We start from the raw sequence: 24767 nt of genomic DNA on the forward strand, positions 1-24767 counted from the left end.
TTTACGTTTATTTTTTTCATAACTCAGCGTCATCTCATCTGGCATAGTAGTGTGCTTTCATACTTGGCTAGAAAATAGCCATAGGAGAATCCAAAAGGCTTACTTACGTCTACAATAGCGTTACATATATTTGATTTCTGGTTGATCTGCTGGTGGCTGTAGTTGTTGCAGTGCATCTACTAGCAAATTGTGAGCAATTTGGAGTGAGACTTGCGACCACTGTGTTTTGCGCTTAGTGACGCACATATCCATCGCAAAGACCGAAGTGGGAAAATTTATTAGGGCCCGGGGTTGTATTTCAATTAGGCACAGTCTGCCATTTCCTTTTTTATTTTACGTTTATTTTTTTCATAACTCAGCGTCATCTCATCTGGCATAGTAGTGTGCTTTCATACTTGGCTAGAAAATAGCCATAGGAGAATCCAAAAGGCTTACTTACGTCTACAATAGCGTTACATATATTTGATTTCTGGTTGATCTGCTGGTGGCTGTAGTTGTTGCAGTGCATCTACTAGCAAATTGTGAGCAATTTGGAGTGAGACTTGCGACCACTGTGTTTTGCGCTTAGTGACGCACATATCCATCGCAAAGACCGAAGTGGGAAAATTTATTAGGGCCCGGGGTTGTATTTCAATTAGGCACAGTCTGCCATTTCCTTTTTTATTTTACGTTTATTTTTTTCATAACTCAGCGTCATCTCATCTGGCATAGTAGTGTGCTTTCATACTCGGCTAGAAAATAGCCATAGGAGAATCCAAAAGGCTTACTTACGTCTACAATAGCGTTACATATATTTGATTTCTGGTTGATCTGCTGGTGGCTGTAGTTGTTGCAGTGCATCTACTAGCAAATTGTGAGCAATTTGGAGTGAGACTTGCGACCACTGTGTTTTGCGCTTAGTGACGCACATATCCATCGCAAAGACCGAAGTGGGAAAATTTATTAGGGCCCGGGGTTGTATTTCAATTAGGCACAGTCTGCCATTTCCTTTTTTATTTTACGTTTATTTTTTTCATAACTCAGCGTCATCTCATCTGGCATAGTAGTGTGCTTTCATACTTGGCTAGAAAATAGCCATAGGAGAATCCAAAAGGCTTACTTACGTCTACAATAGCGTTACATATATTTGATTTCTGGTTGATCTGCTGGTGGCTGTAGTTGTTGCAGTGCATCTACTAGCAAATTGTGAGCAATTTGGAGTGAGACTTGCGACCACTGTGTTTTGCGCTTAGTGACGCACATATCCATCGCAAAGACCGAAGTGGGAAAATTTATTAGGGCCCGGGGTTGTATTTCAATTAGGCACAGTCTGCCATTTCCTTTTTTATTTTACGTTTATTTTTTTCATAACTCAGCGTCATCTCATCTGGCATAGTAGTGTGCTTTCATACTTGGCTAGAAAATAGCCATAGGAGAATCCAAAAGGCTTACTTACGTCTACAATAGCGTTACATATATTTGATTTCTGGTTGATCTGCTGGTGGCTGTAGTTGTTGCAGTGCATCTACTAGCAAATTGTGAGCAATTTGGAGTGAGACTTGCGACCACTGTGTTTTGCGCTTAGTGACGCACATATCCATCGCAAAGACCGAAGTGGGAAAATTTATTAGGGCCCGGGGTTGTATTTCAATTAGGCACAGTCTGCCATTTCCTTTTTTATTTTACGTTTATTTTTTTCATAACTCAGCGTCATCTCATCTGGCATAGTAGTGTGCTTTCATACTTGGCTAGAAAATAGCCATAGGAGAATCCAAAAGGCTTACTTACGTCTACAATAGCGTTACATATATTTGATTTCTGGTTGATCTGCTGGTGGCTGTAGTTGTTGCAGTGCATCTACTAGCAAATTGTGAGCAATTTGGAGTGAGACTTGCGACCACTGTGTTTTGCGCTTAGTGACGCACATATCCATCGCAAAGACCGAAGTGGGAAAATTTATTAGGGCCCGGGGTTGTATTTCAATTAGGCACAGTCTGCCATTTCCTTTTTTATTTTACGTTTATTTTTTTCATAACTCAGCGTCATCTCATCTGGCATAGTAGTGTGCTTTCATACTTGGCTAGAAAATAGCCATAGGAGAATCCAAAAGGCTTACTTACGTCTACAATAGCGTTACATATATTTGATTTCTGGTTGATCTGCTGGTGGCTGTAGTTGTTGCAGTGCATCTACTAGCAAATTGTGAGCAATTTGGAGTGAGACTTGCGACCACTGTGTTTTGCGCTTAGTGACGCACATATCCATCGCAAAGACCGAAGTGGGAAAATTTATTAGGGCCCGGGGTTGGATTTCAATTAGGCACAGTCTGCCATTTCCTTTTTTATTTTACGTTTATTTTTTTCATAACTCAGCGTCATCTCATCTGGCATAGCAGTGTGCTTTTATACTTGGCTAGAAAATAGCCGTAGCAATAGGATAGCATCGTTTGGTTTTAAAAACTAAAAAACACACAAATAAAAAAAAACAAAAACAAAAAAACGTTAAAAAAAAAATTAAAGTTATAACTCTCATTTTCAAAATGTTTAACCCGAGGGCTAGGGGTAGAGGACGAGGGCGGGGACGTGGGCGTCCAACTACTGCAGGGGTCAGAGGCCGTGGTCCTGGGCGGGGTGAGACACCACCTGCTGATGATGAAGGAGCAGGGGAACGCCGCAGAGCTACACTCCCTAGGTTCATGTCTGAAGTTACTGGGACTCGTGGTAGAGCACTGTTGAGGCCAGAACAGTGCGAACAGGTGATGTCGTGGATTGCCGACAATGCTTCGAGCAATTTGTCCACCAGTCAGTCTTCCACGCAGTCCACCCATGTCACCGAAATCGGCACTCCTCCAGCTCCTGCACCTCAGCCTCCTCCCCCCCAGTCTGCCCCCTCCCAGCAAAATTTGCCATTTGAACCGGCATACTCTGAGGAACTGTTTTCTGGACCCTTCCCACAGTCACAAACCACTAGTCCTGCTGCTGCTGAGCAATTTTCCGATGCCCAGGTTTTCCACCAGTCGCAGTCTGTGGGTGATGATGACCTTCTTGACGTAGTGGAAGAAGTGTGTAAAGAGGTGTCCGACGATGATGAGACACGGTTGTCAGACAGTGGGGAAGTTGTTGTCAGGGCAGGAAGTCCGAGGGGGGAGCAGACTGAGGGATCGGAGGATGATGAGGTGACAGACCCAAGCTGGGTTGAGAGGCCGGGTGAACACAGTGCTTCTGAGACGGAGGAGAGTCCTCGACCAGAACAGGTTGGAAGAGGCAGTGGTGGGGCCAGACGGAGAGGCAGGGCCAGAGCTGGTGCATCAGCGCCAAATGTGTCAACTAGTGAAGCTCCCGTGGCGAGGGCTCCTGCGGCGAGGGCTAGATTTTCAGAAGTCTGGAGGTTCTTTAAGGAAACACCGGATGACCGACGGACTGTGGTGTGCCAAATTTGCCAAACCAGGATCAGCAGGGGTTCCACCACTAATAGCTTAACTACCACCAGTATGCGCAGGCATATGAATGCTAAACACCCCACTCAGTGGCAACAAGCGCGTTCACCTCCGGCCGTGCACACCACTGCTCCTTCCCCTGTGTCAGCTGATAGTCAGCCCCCTGCCCAGGACCCTGCCACAAAAACCCCATCGTCGCCTCCACGATCCTCCACAGCATCCACCAGCGTTCAGCTCTCCATACCCCAGACGCTGGAGCGGAAACGCAAATATAGTGCAACCCACCCGCACGCCCAAGCCCTTAATGTGCACATCTCAAGATTGCTAAGCCTGGAGATGCTGCCCTATAGGCTAGTAGAGACCGAGGCCTTTCGCAGCCTCATGGCGGCGGCCGCCCCTCGGTATTCGGTCCCCAGCCGCCACTACTTTTCCCGATGTGCCGTCCCAGCCCTGCACCAGCACGTGTCAGACAACATAATCCGTGCCCTGACCAACGCCGTTTCTGACAAGGTCCACCTGACCACGGACACGTGGACGAGTGCTGCCGGGCAGGGCCACTATATATCGCTGACGGCACATTGGGTTAACTTGGTGGAGGCTGGGACCGAGTCTGACCCTGCGGCTGGTCATATACTGCCGACGCCGAGGATTGCGGGGCCTACCTCGGTCCAGGTGTTTCAGGCCTACTATGCCTCCTCCTCCTCCCACCCCTCCTCCACCTCCTCCTCCGAACGACCATCCGTGGGCATGGCGCCATCAGTCGCTAGCTCTAGGCACAGCAGCAGTGCCGTTGCTAAGCGACAGCAGGCGGTGCTGAAACTGCTGAGCCTAGGCGATAAAAGGCACACCGCCCAAGAACTATTACAGGGCATCACGGCGCAGACTGATCTGTGGCTGGCACCGCTGAACCTGAAGCCAGGCATGGTTGTGTGTGACAACGGCCGTAACCTGGTGGCGGCTCTGCAACTCGGCAGACTGACACATGTGCCATGCCTGGCCCATGTGTTAAATCTGATAGTTCAGCGTTTCCTCAAGACATACCCCAATCTGTCTGATTTGCTCACGAAGGTGCGCCGCATCTGTGCGCATTTCAGGAAGTCCAGCACAGATGCTGCCACTCTCAGGGCAGCGCAGCGCCGCCTCCAACTGCCCGCTCACCGACTGTTGTGCGACGTGCCCACGAGGTGGAATTCAACACTGACCATGTTATCCAGAGTTTACCAGCAGCGCCGAGCGATTGTAGACTGCCAGATGTCAACTTCCACCAGAACTGGTAGTCAGGTCAGTCAGCTTCCTCAAGTCTACAATGAGGAGTGGACGTGGATGTCTGATATCTGTCAGGTGCTGAGTAACTTTGAGGAGTCAACACAGATGGTCAGTGGCGATGCCGCCATCATCAGCCTCACCATCCCGCTGCTTGGCCTGTTGAAAAACTCTCTGGTCAGCATGAAGTCGGAAGCTTTGCGCTCCTCACAAGAGACGGGGGAAGAAGATTCCCTTGTTGATAGCCAAAGCACCCTTAGGTCTGTTTCTCAGCGCATATCGGAGGAGGTGGAGGAGGATGAGGAGGAAGAGGAGGAGAATGTTGGCGAGACACAAGAGGGGACCATTGCTCAGACCTTCACTGTTCAGCGTGTATGGGCAGAAGAAGAGGAGTTGGAGGAGTTGGAGGAGGAGGAGATGGACAGTCAGGCCAGTGAGGGGAGTGAATTCTTGAGAGTTGGGACTCTGGCGCATATGGCAGATTTCATGCTAGGCTGCCTATCCCGTGACCCTCGCGTTCAAAGAATTTATTCCAGCACCGATTACTGGGTGTTCACTCTCCTGGACCCACGGTACAAGCAAAATCTTTCCACTCTCATCCCTGGAGAGGAAAGGAGTGTGAGAATGCATGAATACCAGCAGGCCCTGGTGCACAAGCTGAAACAGTATTTCCCTTCTGACAGCGCTAGCGGCAGAGTGCGTAGTTCTGCGGGACAAGTAGCGAGGGAGAGTAGGCGAGCAGGCAGCTTGTCCAGCACTGGCAAGGGTACGCTTTACAAGGCTTTTGCCAGCTTTATGTCACCCCAGCAAGACACTGTCACCTGTCCCCAGTCTCGGCAGAGTAGGGCTGATCTTTACAGAAAGATGGTGAGGGAGTACGTAGCTGACCATACCATCGTCCTAAATGATCACACAGCTCCCTACAACTACTGGGTTTCAAAGCTGGACATGTGGCACGAACTGGCGCTGTACGCCTTGGAGGTTCTTGCCTGCCCTGCCGCTAGCGTCTTGTCCGAGCGGGTTTTCAGTGCAGCTGGTGGCATCATCACCGATAAGCGTACACGCCTGTCGACTGACAGCGCTGACAGGCTGACGCTTATCAAAATGAATAAAGCCTGGATTTCTCATAATTTCCAATCTCCACCAGGTGAAGGAAGCTCAACCTGAATAATTTATCCACTCCTCCTCCTCCTCATTTTCCTCCTTCTCCTCCTCTTTGTACAGTAAAGCAGAGGAAACTGGCTATTTTTTGACAGGGCCCACTGGCTCTAGCTATAGTACTTTATGCATGTAATTTTTCTGGAGGGCCACCGACCCGGTCCTCTGTTTTCAACAATTTTTGGGAGTGCCACATACAGGCACTCAATCTATTCAATTTTTCTGGAGGACCACCTACCTGCTCCTCTGGTTTGAAAACTTTTTTGGACTGCCACATACAGGCACTCAATCTATTCCATTTTTCTGGAGGGCCACCTACCTGCTCCTCTGGTTTGAAAACTTTTTTGGACTGCCACATACAGGCACTCAATCTATTCCATTTTTCTGGAGGGCCACCTACCTGCTCCTCTGGTTTGAAAACTTTTTTGGACTGCCACATACAGGCACTCAATCTATTCCATTTTTCTGGAGGGCCACCTACCTGCTCCTCTGGTTTGAAAACTTTTTTGGACTGCCACATACAGGCACTATCCAAATTGAATTGTCTCCATAGCAGCCTCCACACGTTGTCTCCATTGCTACCTCCAAAAGTCGTTTATATAGCTGCCTCCATACATCGTCCCTTTATCAAACGAGGTGTGTCAGGCCGAAATTTGGGTTGTTTTCATGGATTCCACATCAAAGTTGTTAACCTTGTCGCCACCCTGCTGTGTTATCCACAAAATACACTGGCAAACTTTTACCATTTACGGATATTATTTCAGCGCTTCTTGCGCATCTGTTTACATTCCCCTCACCCGCCATATCCTAAACTTATAAGAACGCTACTACACTTGATCTTATACAAAAGGTTCTTAGAAGTGCTGTTTGGGGAGTAGCCTAGAGACAGGGGCTTGGATTGGCGAAAGCTCGCCTGGCAGCGGAGCGCCAGCTCCATGCGCATCATGCGCTTCTTGCGCATCTGTTTACATTCCCCTCACCCGCCATATCCCAAACTTATAAGAACGCTACTACACTTGATCTTATACAAAAGGTTCTTAGAAGTGCTGTTTGGGGAGTGGCCTAGAGACAGGGGCTTGGATTGGCGAAAGCTCGCCTGGCAGCGGAGCGCCAGCTCCATGCGCATCATGCGCTTCTTGCGCATCTGTTTACATTCCCCTCACCCGCCATATCCCAAACTTATAAGAACGCTACTACACTTGATCTTATACAAAAGGTTCTTAGGAGTGCTGTTTGGGGAGTAGCCTAGAGACAGGGGCTTGGATTGGCGAAAGCTCGCCTGGCAGCGGAGCGCCAGCTCCATGCGCATCATGCGCTTCTTGCGCATCTGTTTACATTCCCCTCACCCGCCATATCCTAAACTTATAAGAACGCTACTACACTTGATCTTATACAAAAGGTTCTTAGAAGTGCTGTTTGGGGAGTAGCCTAGAGACAGGGGCTTGGATTGGCGAAAGCTCGCCTGGCAGCGGAGCGCCAGCTCCATGCGCATCATGCGCTTCTTGCGCATCTGTTTACATTCCCCTCACCCGCCATATCCCAAACTTATAAGAACGCTACTACACTTGATCTTATACAAAAGGTTCTTAGAAGTGCTGTTTGGGGAGTGGCCTAGAGACAGGGGCTTGGATTGGCGAAAGCTCGCCTGGCAGCGGAGCGCCAGCTCCATGCGCATCATGCGCTTCTTGCGCATCTGTTTACATTCCCCTCACCCGCCATATCCCAAACTTATAAGAACGCTACTACACTTGATCTTATACAAAAGGTTCTTAGGAGTGCTGTTTGGGGAGTAGCCTAGAGACAGGGGCTTGGATTGGCGAAAGCTCGCCTGGCAGCGGAGCGCCAGCTCCATGCGCATCATGCGCTTCTTGCGCATCTGTTTACATTCCCCTCACCCGCCATATCCCAAACTTATAAGAACGCTACTACACTTGATCTTATACAAAAGGTTCTTAGGAGTGCTGTTTGGGGAGTAGCCTAGAGACAGGGGCTTGGATTGGCGAAAGCTCGCCTGGCAGCGGAGCGCCAGCTCCATGCGCATCATGCGCTTCTTGCGCATCTGTTTACATTCCCCTCACCGCCATATCCCAAACTTATAAGAACGCTACTACACTTGATCTTATACAAAAGGTTCTTAGAAGTGCTGTTTGGGGAGTAGCCTAGAGACAGGGGCTTGGATTGGCGAAAGCTCGCCTGGCAGCGGAGCGCCAGCTCCATGCGCATCATGCGCTTCTTGCGCATCTGTTTACATTCCCTTCACCCGCCATATCCCAAACTTATAAGAACGCTACTACACTTAACTTGGTGCAGGCTGGGACCGAGTCTGACCCTGGGGCTGGTCATATACTGCCGACGCAGAGGATTGCGGGGCCTACCTCGGTCCAGGTCTAAAAAAGGCCTACTATACCTCTTCCTCCTCCCACCCCTCCTCCACCTCCTCCTCCTCCTCCGAATTACCATCCGTGGGCATGGCGCCATCAGTCGGTAGCTCTAGGCACAGCAGCAGTGCCGTCGCTAAGCGACAGCAGGCGGTGCTCAAACTGCTGAGCCTAGGCGATAAAAGGCACACCGCCCAAGAGCTATTACAGGGCATTCCACATCAAACTTGTTAACTTTGTCGCCACCCTGCTGTGTAATCCACAAAATATACTGGCAAACTTTTATCATTTACGGATATTATTTCAGCGCTTCTTGCGCATCTGTTTACATTCCCCTCACCCGCCATATCCCAAACTTATAAGAACGCTACTACACTTGATCTTATACAAAAGGTTCTTAGAAGTGCTGTTTGGGGAGTAGCCTAGAGACAGGGGCTTGGATTGGCAAAAGCTTGCCTGGCAGCGGAGCGCTAGCTCCATGCCAAGGTCCAACTAACATAGTTTTAACTGCAGCACCTTTAATCTACTACTAGTTCACTGCCTCCATACATGGTCCCCTTATCAAACGAGCTGTGTCAGGCAGAATTTTGGATTGTTTTCATGGCTTCCATGTTAACTTTGTCGCCACCCTGCTGTGTAATCCACAAAATATACTGGCAAACTTTTATCATGTACCGATATTATTTGAGCGCTTCTTGCTCACCTCCTTTGGTTCCTTTGGTTCCCATTGGTTTGAAGCCTGAGTCCATTTAGGGTATGTTGCCATGACACTCTCTAGCCTGCCGCTGCTGCCGCTGCCGCTGCCTCTGCATGCCATCCCCTATAGTGTCAGGGTCAATTATTGGATGTTTTAGATGCTATCTAGCCTCATTCGGTCACTCTGTCATGGCCATGCTGTTGCCCATAATTTTGGCATAATGGTGCGATTAAGCAGCCTCAGAGGCATCCATGCATGCTGCCCCTGCTGTTTCCTGTCCATTTCCGTGGTGTTTCCATCCTTTTCTGAGGTTCCCAGGAGTTTGGCCAAGCTTCCCTGTGCAGAGCCTTGGTCCCCTTGAAAAATGCTCGAGTCTCCCATTGACTTCAATGGGGCTCGTTACTCGAAACGAGCACTCGAGCATCGGGAAAAGTTCGTCTCGAATAACGAGTACCCGAGCATTTTAGTGCTCGCTCATCTCTAATACAGTTTCATTTTGTATTTAAACAGAGACAAGTCTCTTGAAAATTAACGAGTTTCTTATTTTATTTTAGCAAATTAGTTGAAACAAACTTTGCTGATTTGGCCGTGACTAGGGCACACAAATTTATTTTCTACATATAGGGGCACATTCAATAAAAACAGTGCAGCATCTACTAGGTGCAGTTTGCCTGTGTAGTGTGCAGAGGGCACCAGATTCATGAATTGGGCGCCCCCTGCACTGCTCTGACAGAGTGCATCAATTTTTTTGGTGCACCTTTAACACCAGCACCTCTACTGGTTCAGCAGTACATTAGAAGCCCTATATTTATATACTAGGTTTCATTACATTTCAGCGTTTCGTCTAGAGACTCAAATCAATGTAGGTAGTCTTGCTTTTGTTTCATTTTGGGGTCTGATCTGGGATATGAATATTTTTGTCTAATCTGGCGTTTGATTTAGGGGATGCTTTGGGGCCAAAATGATTAAAGAATCTACTACTAGGATTATCTTCAATGGAGAAAACATACACATGAGCATATTGGGGGGCTGTGTAATGGCGCCCATAGAGGTCCATGGCACCAGGTCATGATGCGGTGAGCACACAAGACCTGGCCTTCTATGGAGAGGGGAGGATTGAAGAACACTCACTCCTCCTCCCTCCAGCCATGTGCATGAGGTCTTAAAATATTGGTATCTGTATTGAAGTCAGCTTTGCACTTTGTCCCAGACTACAATATTCAGCAAGTGAGCTAAGGAAAAGCGTTGGTTCAATGTTGTGGCCAAAGTGAAAACTGGTGACGAGTGATTCTTGTTTCCAGTGTAAAAACTGGAATATCTCAAGATTTTTTTTGAATAGACACATAAATGACACTTTGCCTTTAATTCTACATATTTGCTGTTTAGAAATTTTTGCAATCATTAGACTGTGTGTAGACAAACAATTATATTTGTTGGCACATGTATCGGTACAAATCTGCCATATTTCAAGCCCCAAATCAAATCCAAATCTTTGCTGCTTTACTTTGGACTTTTTAAAATTTTGCTGTTTTCATCCCAAAGCTTGGGAATTCAAAAGCTTGGGGAAATGAAAAAATGCTTGAAGTTAACGAAACAAGATGGGAGCTTTGTGTTTTAGAGGGCTAGAGGGGGTTATGTGTCGCTTTCCACAACAACTGGAGCAACATTGGTTCTGATTGAAGAGATTCGGAATTGAACCAAATCTTTTGAAACATTTTGTGAAGCATCAGCAAAGTGTGTATTTCTAAGCCTCTTTATCCATCCGCTGAAATAAAAAAAAGCTGTAAATATTCACATACAAATCAAACTTCCTATCATAAAGATGAATTAGTAAATTATAATAAAGATAAACTTTCTTTTCTCCAAAAACTTTCAGGAAACCTGTTTTTTTTTTTTACTTTTTAATCAATTTTATTACATTCTTAAGGGGTACATGTATTATTGCAGACATTTGTGAGAACGTTCCACATATAATATGAAATCTCATATGTGAAACGCAAAGCCTCGGGAGACATACTGGCAGTAATAAAAGTCTTCAAACGAACAATACAATAATTTACAGGAGAGAAAGACACCAAATAATTTAGTGTAATATGTGATGTATTTGTACAATGATAAAACCTTTCTGGAACATAGAGAATAAAGGGGCATCAGGTAATTTATAGGATAATTAACTAAAAGAAATTATTATCTTAGTAACCTCCATACCTCCATGCCATCAATTAAATATGAAGATTTACAATTTGGAGACCAAAATTATTATAAAAAGACACAGTTTATACTTCTAGTTTTCTACGATGTAAGTAGGAAGTTGTCTACATTTACTTTCTTCGTTTAGGCCTATTAAATGTTGACACATAAGGGAACATCCAAAACATCTAAAACTGTTATAGCATATTTGGATACAATGATAAAAGATTCACTACTCCTGATACATCGGGAGGAATTAATTAATTCTGGCGTATTGATTAGGGTGGGTTCACATGTTCAGTTTTTCAGATGCCAAAAACAGGTGTGGATCATAATAAGTGAGAACATATCACCAAAAGAATCTGTTCTTCCTCATTTTTCATTCCACTCCTGGTTTGGACATCAAATACTGCATCTGAACCCTTAATTTCCCTGCTCCGTCGATGCACCACACGTCATATTTACTAAGAGGCTCCGGGTTATTAGTATATCCGGTGTTCTACTGCACACCGGATATACTCTGCCAGGTCTCTCCGCTCTATCATGGAGTGCGTGGTGGAAAACTGTCAAAAATGCCAGTGATGGGTCTTTCTAAATTTGCCTTTTTATATGCCAGAAATCTGTCAAGGGCAAGGCAAGGCAAGTAAAATTTCTCCCGTCAGGTTTTGACCCAAAACTAAAAAGATCTATCTATAGTTAAGTCTTGGCAAACATTGTGAGTTTGAGTCCCTTTGACCTTTTGACTCAATAAGAAGTCTGAGCTTCAGTCTGGGTTCATTTCACCCCTGCCATTTTACAACCGTGATCACTGGATGAAGGATACAGTGGCATTAAAGTATAGATGTTGCATAAAGTCTTTTTGTATGTCCATGCCTCCATTTTGTCCAGGATCATGACTCCCTGTGGCGTTAGCGATTTGCCGGTTGCATTTAAAGAGCCAGCAGTGATCACTGGTGCTACTGGAGGAGTTCTGTACTTGGACCAGACCCCAAACAGAATTTTGAGGTTCTTGACATGGACTAACCTGATCTACAAGTCCATCGATCCCGATCTATTTTTCTATCTGTCATCTTACTAGAAAAGTTTGTGAAGGGAAGTGGCCTAAATGTTCATGACACGTTTCCTAATGGCATCAAAATCTATCATTATTTGTGTTACCTACCTGCTATTTATCTATACATAGACTCTCAATACTCTTATATACTATTATGACTGAATATAATCTGTTTATGAAATAAATTAAATAATTAAAAGGAAATTTAAAAAAAACCTGGAGAACCCGCTGCTTTTTTTCATAGTAATGTGAAACTTGACTAAGAATATCATAAATCTTTATTGAAATCATTTCTCCTATAATCCAACCCTAGTGAGTGAATTATAAACAATCCCGGCATGACAAGTGCGGAATAACTAACTATTTCCTGAGTGACACTTCCTCATACACAAATGCTAATGTATACATTTTATAAAGCAGTGGTAATTATAATGCTAGACTTATCTTTAGTAATAAGTGAAAGGCAAATCATTACATATTGCACAAAGCTGCTTAGGACGGCATTTTTCAGCTATGTGTATTATTGCTGCAATTGAAATGGGATGTTCATTTAAGAGGAGCCCATCAATCTGAAGTAATAGCAGAGGGAAAATGTACTCTGCAGCTTGTGCAAAATGTAACCCATCACAGACTATAAATACGGACCTGACAGTATCAAGTAGACAACTCTTACCGGCTAAAAACTCAGAAAATTGCAAAAAAATGCTATCTTTTTTAAAAGATTAAAGGGATTTTCCATATTTCAAAATATTAAGGGGTTGTTAAGGTTTTTTAAATACTATTGTGCAGATTGTGTAAAAATTATAAAAAACAAATACTTACTTTTGTCCTCAGCTTCAGTCCCGTGTGGCACCTCCCGTCACTGCCAGCCTCTGTGGGTAGATATTGGCTCATCAGGGTTGTTATCTCATTAGATGGCATCGGTTACAGTCTTTGATTGTATCCTGCACTAGGCCTCATACACATAATTGTGTGGATTGGCTGCGAGCTAACTACACAAAGTGTGGCTTACTCATGACCCCATAGCCTTCTATTGGTCGCATTTCTGGTTCAGTGAGGTACAGTGCATGAATTGCACCTCACCGCACCAGGAACATGCTTACTGCCCACACCCCCATTGATCAGATGCTTCACACAATGGAAAGAAGTGGAAGCAAACCACCCCAGGTCCATAGTGCATTAGCTGTTCTGGCACAACTCAGGTGGTTTCCCATCTATAAAAGTGACACCTGAGCGTCCTGCTGCTCCACTACAGGGCCTTCCGGCTCCAATCTGTGTATGGTACTGCTGCAAGCAATGCTGAACAAAGTGTCTCATCATGGGAGTAAGCAACTCCAGGACACCCATGGTGGTGGCTTAATCACAACTTAAGAACTATTATGTTAAAACCCAACATGTTCTTCCCTGCACCCAAACAGCTTTGCTTTTGGAGCTGCTGCTTGACATTGAGAATTGTTGATCAGCTTAAAATAATCCAGTATTTCTCCCTTCAAGCCACCTTCACACCAAGTTTGGAGAGGTGTAAAGGGGGGGGGGGGCATGGGGCATTCCTGTCCCCATGCTTGATCTCTAGCTATAGCTTGAATAGGCACTAGGGCATGAATGGGCTCAGATTAAAGTGAAATTCTACACCAGACAAGACCTACAGTACAATGGCTGATGGCTGCTGGATACATCAGGTAGCTGGAGCCTCCTGATATACCTGCTGTGCAGGAGGGGCGGAGGTACATCATACACTTGTGCACCATGCACCATCATTTAATAAATAACCCCCATCAGTTTATTATAAATTGTTGGACTAGTGTTATGATTCTGAATAAGACCCTGTTGTGTCTTGCATTGATGTTTCTGCTTTTGTTTGAGATTTTCTTCTATTCAGTGTATTTCTGTTTTAAGGGCTCTTTATTCCAAGCTATAAAATCTACAACACAATATTGGCTAAATACAAGATCAAAAGTACTGTCTGACAGCGTTTAGAAAAATAACATGGCTATTATATTTTCTAAATGTATTGATGCACTGTAAATTTAGATTTTCAGGCCTTTATTTCATATTAAAGAATTGCCTTTATGAATTTTAAATGATTATTTTATTTGTACAATGCTGAATTTCATAGATATATCCTACTTAGAGTTGAATGCATAGGACGGGATTATTCAGAAGTCCATATTTGCCAGCCAGGTTCTGTTTGTATCCACATAAAAGGCCTGTACATGTTATAATTTAACATCCATGTCTAATAGTATGCAACAAGAGATGCGCCTTAATGGCCACTAAACAATGGAAGAAGCGCTCAACCTCTACCTCAGTAATCTTAACATTGAAGTCAATGAATGCCCCCTCCTCCTCTGATTGACATCATGCATACTTACCTTCCGGTGCCCTCCGGTATCCAGCGCTGCTGTCGCTCCGGTCCGGGCGCCATGTTAACAAATATGGCCGCCGGAGCAGATAATGGCCGGGTACGCCCATCCGTCCCTATACACAGCATTGTGTATGGGGGCCGGAAGGTTGTCGGGTCCGGCCAGAAGCAGAATGCAGCGCTGCTCCGGCGGCCATGTTTGTTTACATGGCGCCCGGACCGGAGCAACAACAGAGCTGGATACCGGAGGGCACCGGAAGGTAAGTACAGCTTTATTGTTTTAGGCAGCCCGCTCTCGGCCACATATATTTTTTTTTCAAAACTCGGACAACCCCTTTAATGTAATTGATTTACTCCCTTCCTTAGACTAGGTCTGATCCTTTTAACATAAATGTATGAATATCATAATGATATTTTCAATCCACCAAGAAAAACCTGTGGGAATGAGACTCCACATGAAAGGAACCATATGGATGAAATGAAGTATTTTGAGAGCAATGTGTGCTTTCTTAGTTATTAGCACTGCCATCTGGGCCATTTGTCCTTCTATAAAACATTTTTTACAAGATTTTCTTCCTTAGATAAGTCATCTGAGTCATCACATCTTTAGCTTTACAAGTCCCTTTTCTAAAGACGTTAAAATGGTTTTGGGACCATAAAGCTAAATCTCTGTTCATCTTATCTCTCTACACGACTTGTCTAACAGCTTTGAGGAAGGAATAAAGTAGCAGGGAATCGGATACACATTGTCCAAAAAAAAAAGCTTTCAAAATACGGACCATTAAAAAAGTTGTCAAATGGCTCTATAGGAAAGTATCATGAATCATAGAAATTATTTTTACTATCATTATTGTAACCACAATTATAATACATTTACTAATATAGGATTATTATATTCTACATAATATACAGTATATACTCGAGTATAAGCCGACCCAAGTATAAGCCAAGGCCCCTAATTTTACCACAAAAACCTGGGAAAACCTATTGACTCAAGTATAAGCTGAGGGTGGGAAATGCATTGGTCACAGCCTCCCCAGTATATAGCCTGCCAGACCCTGCCCCAGTATATAGCCAGCCCCCTGCCCCAGTATATAGCTAGCAGCGGGGGAAGCCATAAAGGTGAGTTTTGCTATATTTGTTTTTACTTTACATTTTTTTGTGCTGAAAAACTAGGCTTATACTTGAGTATATATGGTATGGTATGGTATATATGGTAATTGATTTTTAAGTGGCATAGGAAGAACATTTATGCTAGGATATCATATCAGGGTGTCCTGAAGTAGTACATAATGGGATCTTAAACTTAGAACCAGTCTCAACATCTGGAGGACTGTACACATCCAGCGAATAATTTCTGGGTTTTTAGATTAGTCTATTTTAATGTATTTAAATTGTGTTTTTCAGCCTTTTGTGACAACTCTCTTTTCCTCTGTTGGGGGGATAACAAATTGTTAATTATTAATTGTTATTATTATTCAGTACAACCCATTGAATGGAATGGACATTGTGTAATACCCGATTTCTCCTATGGTGGTGCTGCAGAAAAACTCAACACATACTACTGCACAGATGACGGAATGATTGAAGTCAGTTTCAGAAGTAGGAAAATAAATGAAAATTATATTATTGGGGCTCTTATAATAAAATGTTAAGTCAGTCATAGACAAAAGCAGACTTACCAATAACATGACTATTTCATTTATTTGTAACATCCAATCACTGGGCTATCTATATGATCAGCAATTCAATGTTTCATTCACAAATAATTAGAAATATTACTGATTTCTATATTATATATCTATATAGAAATACTGATTTCTATATTTCCTTTGGGTTTTTTAATTTTTGCATCTACTGGGGCAATGGTGCTGGAGTGATTTTTGATCGACGGATGAACCCGAACGCCGGGTTTTTGACTGAAGTCCAGTTGTGAGATCAGGGACTTCTAACGCAATTTTCGGCACAGTCTTGAACATTGCAGTTCAGTTCCATTCATCCCTAATTACCCAGCATTCAATAATGAAAGTCCTAGTCTCCATAAGGCAGTTTACGGGGACTTGTGATTCACACTTCCCTGATAGACTCACCATTAGTGAGACTCTTTGCAATCAGAAATTGAACCCCAATTCTATCCTGGGATAAATATTCTAGACACAAAATAAAACCTTTTCTGCGCCATTATTTAGAATTGTTTGTGTAAAATGTTACAAATACTTGAACTTTCATAGATTAGTCTGACCCCCAGGCTGCTTTATTTTTGCAGATATTTTATTGACTGGTACACCAATTAATCTATTGTGTTGTTTTCCTCCCGCATAGTGTATTTCCAAGGATGATAAAGAGCATAGCTTAGTCTCATGTTTGTTTACTAGCCATAGAAAGGGAAGTATTATAGACAACTTTAATCAATGCATTTTAACAACTGTTTTACTTTGTTCATTAGATAGTCTAGACTGCAAGCTCTTGGGAAAGACAAACATGTATTAAGCCAATTCATAGTATTGACTACAGAGCACAGAGAAATGAAGACTTTATACAGAAGAACTTTATACGGTCTCATTTTAGTTACTTTAATAATTGGTTGACTATTGCAGGAAATGTAGTAAGGATTAGATTTACCAAAAGAAAAACAGAATTAGGCTGGCCGTATAGAGGTGCATTAACCTGTTAACGCTCAGCGTCCAATATATCGGACACTGAGCTCAGTGACTTAGCGCTCAGCGTCCGATATAGATTTGAGCCGAACCGGCATCAGGAAACACTGGGTGCCGGCTGTGACTGATAGCCGGCACCCCAGTGTAACACCCATGATCGGAGTTGTCTCCGATCGCGGGTGCTTAACCCGTTAAATGCCGCGGTCAGCATGCATCTGGGGGGGTCTTTCCCCCATGATTGCCCCCCACGAATAGTTTTTGGGGGGCACCGATCATTGCTACGGCATCACTGAGGTCCGATCTGGACCCCAGTGTTACCTGCAGGAACTGCCGGTAAGATGGCCTCTGTGACGTCATCTTACTGGCAGAGTGCCAGCCTTTGCAAGTGCATAGGCTGACACTGCTAATGCCCTGCAATACATAAGTATTGCAGAGTATTATCATGAAGAGGCAATCAGATGATTGCTTGTTCATGTCCCATGGTAAAATAATTGAAAAAGTAAAAAAATAAATTATTCAATAAAAAAATAAAGTAATAAATCACTAAAAATGGCCAAAAGCCCCAAAACATATAAAGAGACATACAACTCAAAAAAAAAGTCTAAATCATAACACAAACCCCACATACATAGTATCACCGCGTCCGTAACAATCCGTAGAATAAAACTAAATAATTATTGAACCCTCATGATGAACGCCGTAAAAGAAAACTGTTATAAACCCTCCAAAAATTATGATTTTTACCTATTCAATCCCACAAAAAATGCTATAAAAAGTGATCAAAAAAACATATGTACTCTAGAATGATACTGGTGCAAAGTACAACATGTCCCGCAAAAAACAAGCCATCAACCAGCTCCGTAGCCAAAAACATAACAATGTTATGCCACTTGGAAGACGGCAATACAAAAATGATAGATTTTTCCCCACATTAGGGTTTTATTTGACAAATTTAGTAAAATGTAAGAAAATATATTCATGTTTGGTATCCCCGTAATCATATGGACCCATAGAATAAAGATAACATGATTATTACTCTATACGGGGAACACCAAAAAAAAAAGTAAAAAAACCAGTAGAGAATTGATGCTTTTCTACTCCTGCTCTCAAAAAGAAGTTCCTAAATTTTCAACAATAGGGGATACCAACCCCAAAATGGTATAACTGGAAAAAGCATCTCGTCCCGCAAGAAAAAGGCCATCACATGGCCCCAATAACGCAAAAGCAAACATTTTATAGCCTCCAAAAGGGGCCAATGAGGACAGTAAAATCCTGGCAGCTGTAGGTCCCTCCTTCCCTTCTGCGCCTCGCTGTGCCCCAATAAAACAAGTCACGGCCACATGTGGGGGGTCTCTGTACTCAGGAGAAATTGTAGAATAAATTGTATGGTGGGTTTTGTATTTTTATCTTTTGGAAATGTGTAAATTTTAGAGCTAAATGAACGTATAACCAGCACAATTTGACCATTCTAAATTTCGCCTCCATTTTGAAGTAATTACTATGAAGATCTCAAGGGGTTAACAATCTTCGTAAAATCTGTTTCTGATAGCTTGAGGGGTGCAGATTTGAAAATGGGTTGGTTATATAGGGGGTTTTGATGCTAAATATGTAAAATTTCATTCAAAACTGCATTTATCCCCAAAATAGTCAATTCTGAAAATCCGGAAAAGCGCTATTCGACTTGTAAGCCGCCTGACATCAAAATAAATTATCCAGATATTTCAAAAATGGTGAAAATGTAAAGTAGACAAATGGGAAATGTTATTCAGCTACTTATTTAGGTGGTAAATTTAACTGCCGGAAAACGCAATGATTTTGAATTTCAAAAATGGCAAATTTGTCAAAAAATTCATCATATTTTCAGCCAAAACTTATCAGCCAAAATTTACCACTAAAATGAAGTAGAACATGTGGGGAAAAAACAATCCAGAATCGTTTTGATAAGTAACAGCGTTCAAAAGTTATAACTATATAAAGCGACGCAAGTCAGAATCCAAAAAATGGGACTGAGCCTTAAAGGAAACCTACCAGTTAGAATGGTAGGGGTAAGCTGTAAGTACCGAGCACCAGCTCAGGGTGAGCTGGTGCCGGTACTTACTTTCGTTAGTGTTATAAACCGTGGTATCGCGGTTTTAACACTTTTTAAACTTTAGAGCAGAAGGGGCTTCGGCGCTGCGCGCGACCGTGCGCGTGCAGCATATCCGCTATTTCCTATGTAGGCGCACGCAGCGCCGAAGCCTCTTCTGCTCTAAAGTTTCAAAAGTGTTAAAACTGCGATACCGCGGTTTATAACACTAACGAAAGTAAGTACTGGCACCAGCTCACCCTGAGCTGGTGCTCGGTACTTACAGCTTACCCCTACCATTCTAAATGGTAGGTTTCCTTTAAGCTGTAAAATGGCAGTGTCCTTAAGGAGTTAAACAGATCACTGGCTGGCATCTATTTCTCTCGACCCCACAGCAACTTGCAACATCCACCTACAGGGGCTTGGCTGCATTGTGGGGGCAGCTGGATTCCATTGGACTTAAGAGGCTGGCTTGTAGTGTGGCCTAGTGCCAGTGTTATGCCACAGGTAGCCTGGTGCAGGTGAAAAAGCTTTATCTATGCCCATTAGCACCAGCGAGGGGATGGGAGAAGAGGGGGAGGCCTCAATTTAGTGAAGGGTTTCCCCAGGGACACTCCCAATGTGGGTGAAGGGGGGATGGTGAAGGGGAGGGAAGGGGGGATGGTGAAGGGGAGGCCAGCCAGGGATCATACAAAGATAGAGGGATGATAAGCAAACTCACAAGATCTTCATTGGACAGGCAGTCCAATGTAGCAGTAGGTAACAAGCTGTATTTGTTCCTCTCTGCAGGGTTGGTAATGATTGGGTGGATCTGTAGCCAGACTTGGGATAATACCTCACCCTTGGTCTGGTAGTTAGGGGCTGGATAATAGCTAAGGCTGATTAGGTAGTATTATGTGGTTTGGAATTAGGGACACAGGCAAAAGGTATCTCTTTGAAGGGAGACAGCAGCTGCAGGCTGCCTATCACAACAGACTCACTGATAAAACTGTTTGTAGACTTCCAGCTCTGGGGGTTTCAAATTATCTCAGTGAGATCAGGAAGGTTAGTGATGGTGAAAAAAAGGCTGAACTTTCACTGATAACTAGGAGAAGCCAAAGGCTAAACAAATCTGATGGTGGGTTAGCTCCATATTAATTTGCAGGGTCCGCTTTAAAGGAAATCTGCCATCAAAACCAAGCAGGATAAGCCAGGGACACTCTCCCCCTCCAACTTATTCCTTCACCACTTACCCTCTCCCTCTGTCCCATGTAATCTCATTGCAGTAGAGGAAGTTTTAGTTAGAGGGCTGAAATGCCTGTGAAGCTAGAGCATGGAGGGGCTCTAGTAACAACCTTAGAGCCCTTCAAGATAACAATTATAGGAAGATTACCACAGTCCTAATGCCTGGATCTATGATTTTGATGATAGATTTCCTTTAATATGAATATCAGCATGTAGCCCACAGCACAGTTGGATGGTAATTGTTATTATAAATCAGAATAATATAAGGCAATGGTAATCGCCTTTACAAATGATGTCCATTTTATTTCAATGGAACATTTTGATGAATCCCTACCTACCAACTGGACATCCTTTCGATAAAATTAACTATAAATTTTAAAGATCAGATTAAAGATAGAATTATCATTAAAAAGTACAGCTCCTGCTCTGAATGTTTTACAAAAAATCAAAATCTAAATCATACTCACCGTATGAACCTCCCATGACTTTACACCCACTTCCTGGGAAGATAAACTTTTTGCAGACCAAAGAAATAGAACCTCTTGTAAATAGTCTTAAAGTGTATGGGAGCAAAGCTTTTCTAGTTTCTCATGGCAACCAATGAGAGCTCAGCTTTTATTTTCCCACAGCAGCTTATAAAATCAAAGATGAGCTCAAATTGGTTGCCATGTGAAACTAGAACAGTCCCGGACACATGATACAACCCCCCCCCTCCTCCCATTGACTTTCTGGTTTCTTCAGACACTTAAAAATCCTATCCTAAAGCAGGAATGATGTATTTTAATACAATATCTTTTTGTAGATAAGACCCCTGTTTATACATGTAGAGCTCGGCAAGGTGTTTCATTATAGGTGTTGCATCTATCAGAAATTGTATTCTATAGTGTCCATCAAAAAGAGTTTCTAGCAGAAGATTTCTATTAAATCATACAGAATAACACAAACCCCCAATAATGTGTGATGACTGTGCATCCTAAATTTACATAAAGTATTCTAAATATATATTCAAAACCAAAAAAAAAACATTGAAAAAGCATGTTTTCAGCACCTGTCCAGCAAACCGCCCAACCACAACCAGGCTTGGCGCTAGCTGTCAGACTAGGTAAGTGGTGGCGAACTCACCCTGCAACGTCCCTGCGGGCTAAGGCCCTGCCTAAAGCAGATGAACCGCCCTGATAAGGGCAAACCCACCATCAGGAACTGACAGTCCCTGAGTGACCCTACAAGATGACAGGGGAAACTTACTTTGTGTGGCAGCTACTGGATGGTGGAGTGGACAGGTAACCGGAATACAGGAATAGACCAGTGTTCACGCTGGAGCACAGAAACCGACACAAGACAGACAGGGAAAGCAGGAGAACACTAGGAGGTAATTGATACTCAGGGACAGACAACAGATACAGGAAGACAGGCGGGATATACACAGGTCAGGTCAAGATCAAGCGGGTTATATACAGGTCAGGTCAAGATCTAGTGGGTTATATACAGGCAGACAAGCGGAGACAAACAAACCAGGTCAAAACCAAGATGGCTGCAAAGGTACAGAATCAAATACAAAACACAGAATATCAAACAAGATAGTAAGAGCACTAGATACAGAGTTAAGACTAGAAAATAACCAGCAAGGTATGATGGGAATAGGCAGGTAAATAAGGCAGTTCCCAGACACGCCTCCAGCAGCACACTGGGGAAACTGTCCATCAGGCTAGTAACCCTTATCTAATTAATTTATTTTTAGTAATTAGTCATATGATTATTATTACCATTTTGGCTGCTGTCAATTGGGTGTACTGGTCTACCATTAAGCTTATGTGGTTTATTTATATTCTTTGTCTGCCATTCCATTTACTAAATATTTTAGATATACTATTTTAACAAACTGTGTTTACATAGCTGGTCATAAGGCATATTGATGGAATTTACTTTTTTTTATATTTTAAATTTGAATTATTAAACACAATTGATCAAACTTTCAGGAGGGAGCTGACCAACTCCTATGTTACCCACACCCCCTTTAAGCACCCCCACTCCACATAGCATATAGAAATTGGAACAAATTGGAACAGTTCCTAGTGCTAAAACAGATGCAGAAGTGTTACACTGCTAGCATTATCGGAAACCTCCTCTTTAAGGGCTTAATATCTGGTTCAAAAATAAGTGATTCACTGATAATGTATTCCCTTTAAAATCCCAAAGACGACTCACAAAAATTTGAGTGAGGTTAATATATTTGTTTTTAAACGTGGAATAGCTTACAATGTTCCTGGGATATACAGTGACTCTTCTATATTAAAATATCATCTGGATATATTCCTGCTCTCCTCTGGTGACCCTATTGCACACACACATCACCAGATAAACTGCCTGAAAGCGAAAACATAGACTTCAACTTTCCACCTCATATGTAAATGAAGCAACCGCATTGTTTTTAAGTAAAACACCAAAATTCTTGCTTTCTACCAAGATGAATGACAGATTGTTTTGCAATTCAAATAAAAAGCCGGTCTGCACTGTTACAATGTCGGCCCGAAAACTGAGGTTGTAAAAACAATGTCAAGACAAATATTTCCCAGAATTACAAAGTTATGCTCCATAATGCCTCAAGGACTAACACTGAGCAGAATGTCTGGATTCAGAGCCAATGCAAGAAATACTTTGTAACATAATACAGGTTGAAATTTATAGACTTTCCATGGATGCAGAGATTTATCATTTATTTTTTCCATACTTTGGGGGAATCGGGTTGTTCAGTCATTCTGAATTAATCCCTTCACTCTCAAATAATGGCTTTATTGCTTCCAAAAAGTTTCGGACGCATAACTTACAGCCTTTTCTCGTTGTCGAGATAACAATGTTTCATGAAAGCCCCTGAGTTTCCACGAACACCAGACTAGATTATAGTAATTGCAGCTCTTCAACTTCCTCTGAATTCCACGGAGCCCTCCTCATTCCTGCAACTTATGAAATTAGACTGAATTCAACTACCTTAATGTCTTCCCGAAACGCAGAGAACAGATGTAATCTATAAATTATTACCTAATGGAGAAATCTGAGTTGTTGCAGTGTGTAAGAAAATCACTTTCAAGTTTTCTGAAAGGGATTTACAATTATTCTAGCCAAGTGCAAAAAAAACTATACCCACCTTATGATACTTCTGTAGCTCTAGCATCCCCATTGGTCTCTTCCTAAATTATTTTGCAATTACATCTCATACATGAAATAAATGACCACCATAGCTGATCAGTTTCCACTGAAACTGCATATGGCCACATGGGGATAAACCCAATTGTGTGACTTTATTAAAACTCTGATATCAATTATTCTAATATCAAGTGAGAGCAGGAGAAGAGTGAAGAAATCAGGCAATGCCACTTGATGGTGAACTTTCGAGAATACTAGAGACATTATGTCAATATTCTTGAAAGCTCACCATCATCAGTTGAGGGGACATCTTGGGTAGGGGGATCGTAGCTTTTTATTACCAAAGACAAACATGTTCGAACATATACTAAATGTTGTAGAAATGAGGTTTGAGGTTCATTTTCCTGTCATCCAATACTAGAGCAGTTATAGGGGCTTCTGGGGAGCCTATGGTGTTACGGAGATATGGCAGTCAAGACTAGAATGAACACAATTGTGCTAATTAAAGGATTATCAGATTGTTATATACAGAGCTTCCTCCACAGTCCTCTTCTATCATCTGAGAAGACAACATTTTGGATATTTAACACATTAGCTTTCCCATAAATGATGTGTCCTTGTAGAGGTAAAGTCATATAAAAAAAAAAACCACAAGTTGCCAGGCAGCACCCGTATTCATTGTCTAAACATCAGGCACATCATGGTAAGAGATATAGATGGTATTTAAAGAATATCTACCACCAGGATGAAAGACTGTATGCAAATGATTCTAGGGGGTTCCAGGCTCTAATAACACCTATGGAGCTTGGAGCCACTCGGGCTCATTTGGATAAAATCTTCACCCTGTAGATGCCCTTTAACATCTGTTTAACACAGCCAGGAGCTTCTGTGTATGGGCACACTTAAACTATAACTAACTTTAAATAAAATATATAAAAAACAACGGTGCCGCTTATTATGTAATATACTTTCTTAAACTAATTTGTTCCTGTGTTCCTTTCTCCTCTGCTTTTCTTCCTTATCTAAGTCATTTTTGTAAATCAGCTCCTGACAGTACACCGCTGACAGTGGATCAGATGAGGAACCTGATGATGTTCCTAATAATTCGGAACTAGAGTTGATCTTTAGACTCATTTCCCTCAGCCTATGCTGTATATAAGAAT

General features: G+C 42.9%; 1 protein-coding gene across 5 annotated transcripts in view; it reads left to right on the forward strand.

The window, feature by feature from the left end:
- The window catches only part of LOC140076866 (5-hydroxytryptamine receptor 2A-like), a 354582-nt gene that overhangs the window by 153789 nt on the left and 176026 nt on the right, over positions 1-24767 (forward strand). The gene's annotated exons all lie outside the window — the stretch shown is intronic.

This window comes from Engystomops pustulosus, chromosome 9 (genome assembly GCF_040894005.1).
Source record: "Engystomops pustulosus chromosome 9, aEngPut4.maternal, whole genome shotgun sequence".
Taxonomy (NCBI): domain Eukaryota; kingdom Metazoa; phylum Chordata; class Amphibia; order Anura; family Leptodactylidae; genus Engystomops; species Engystomops pustulosus.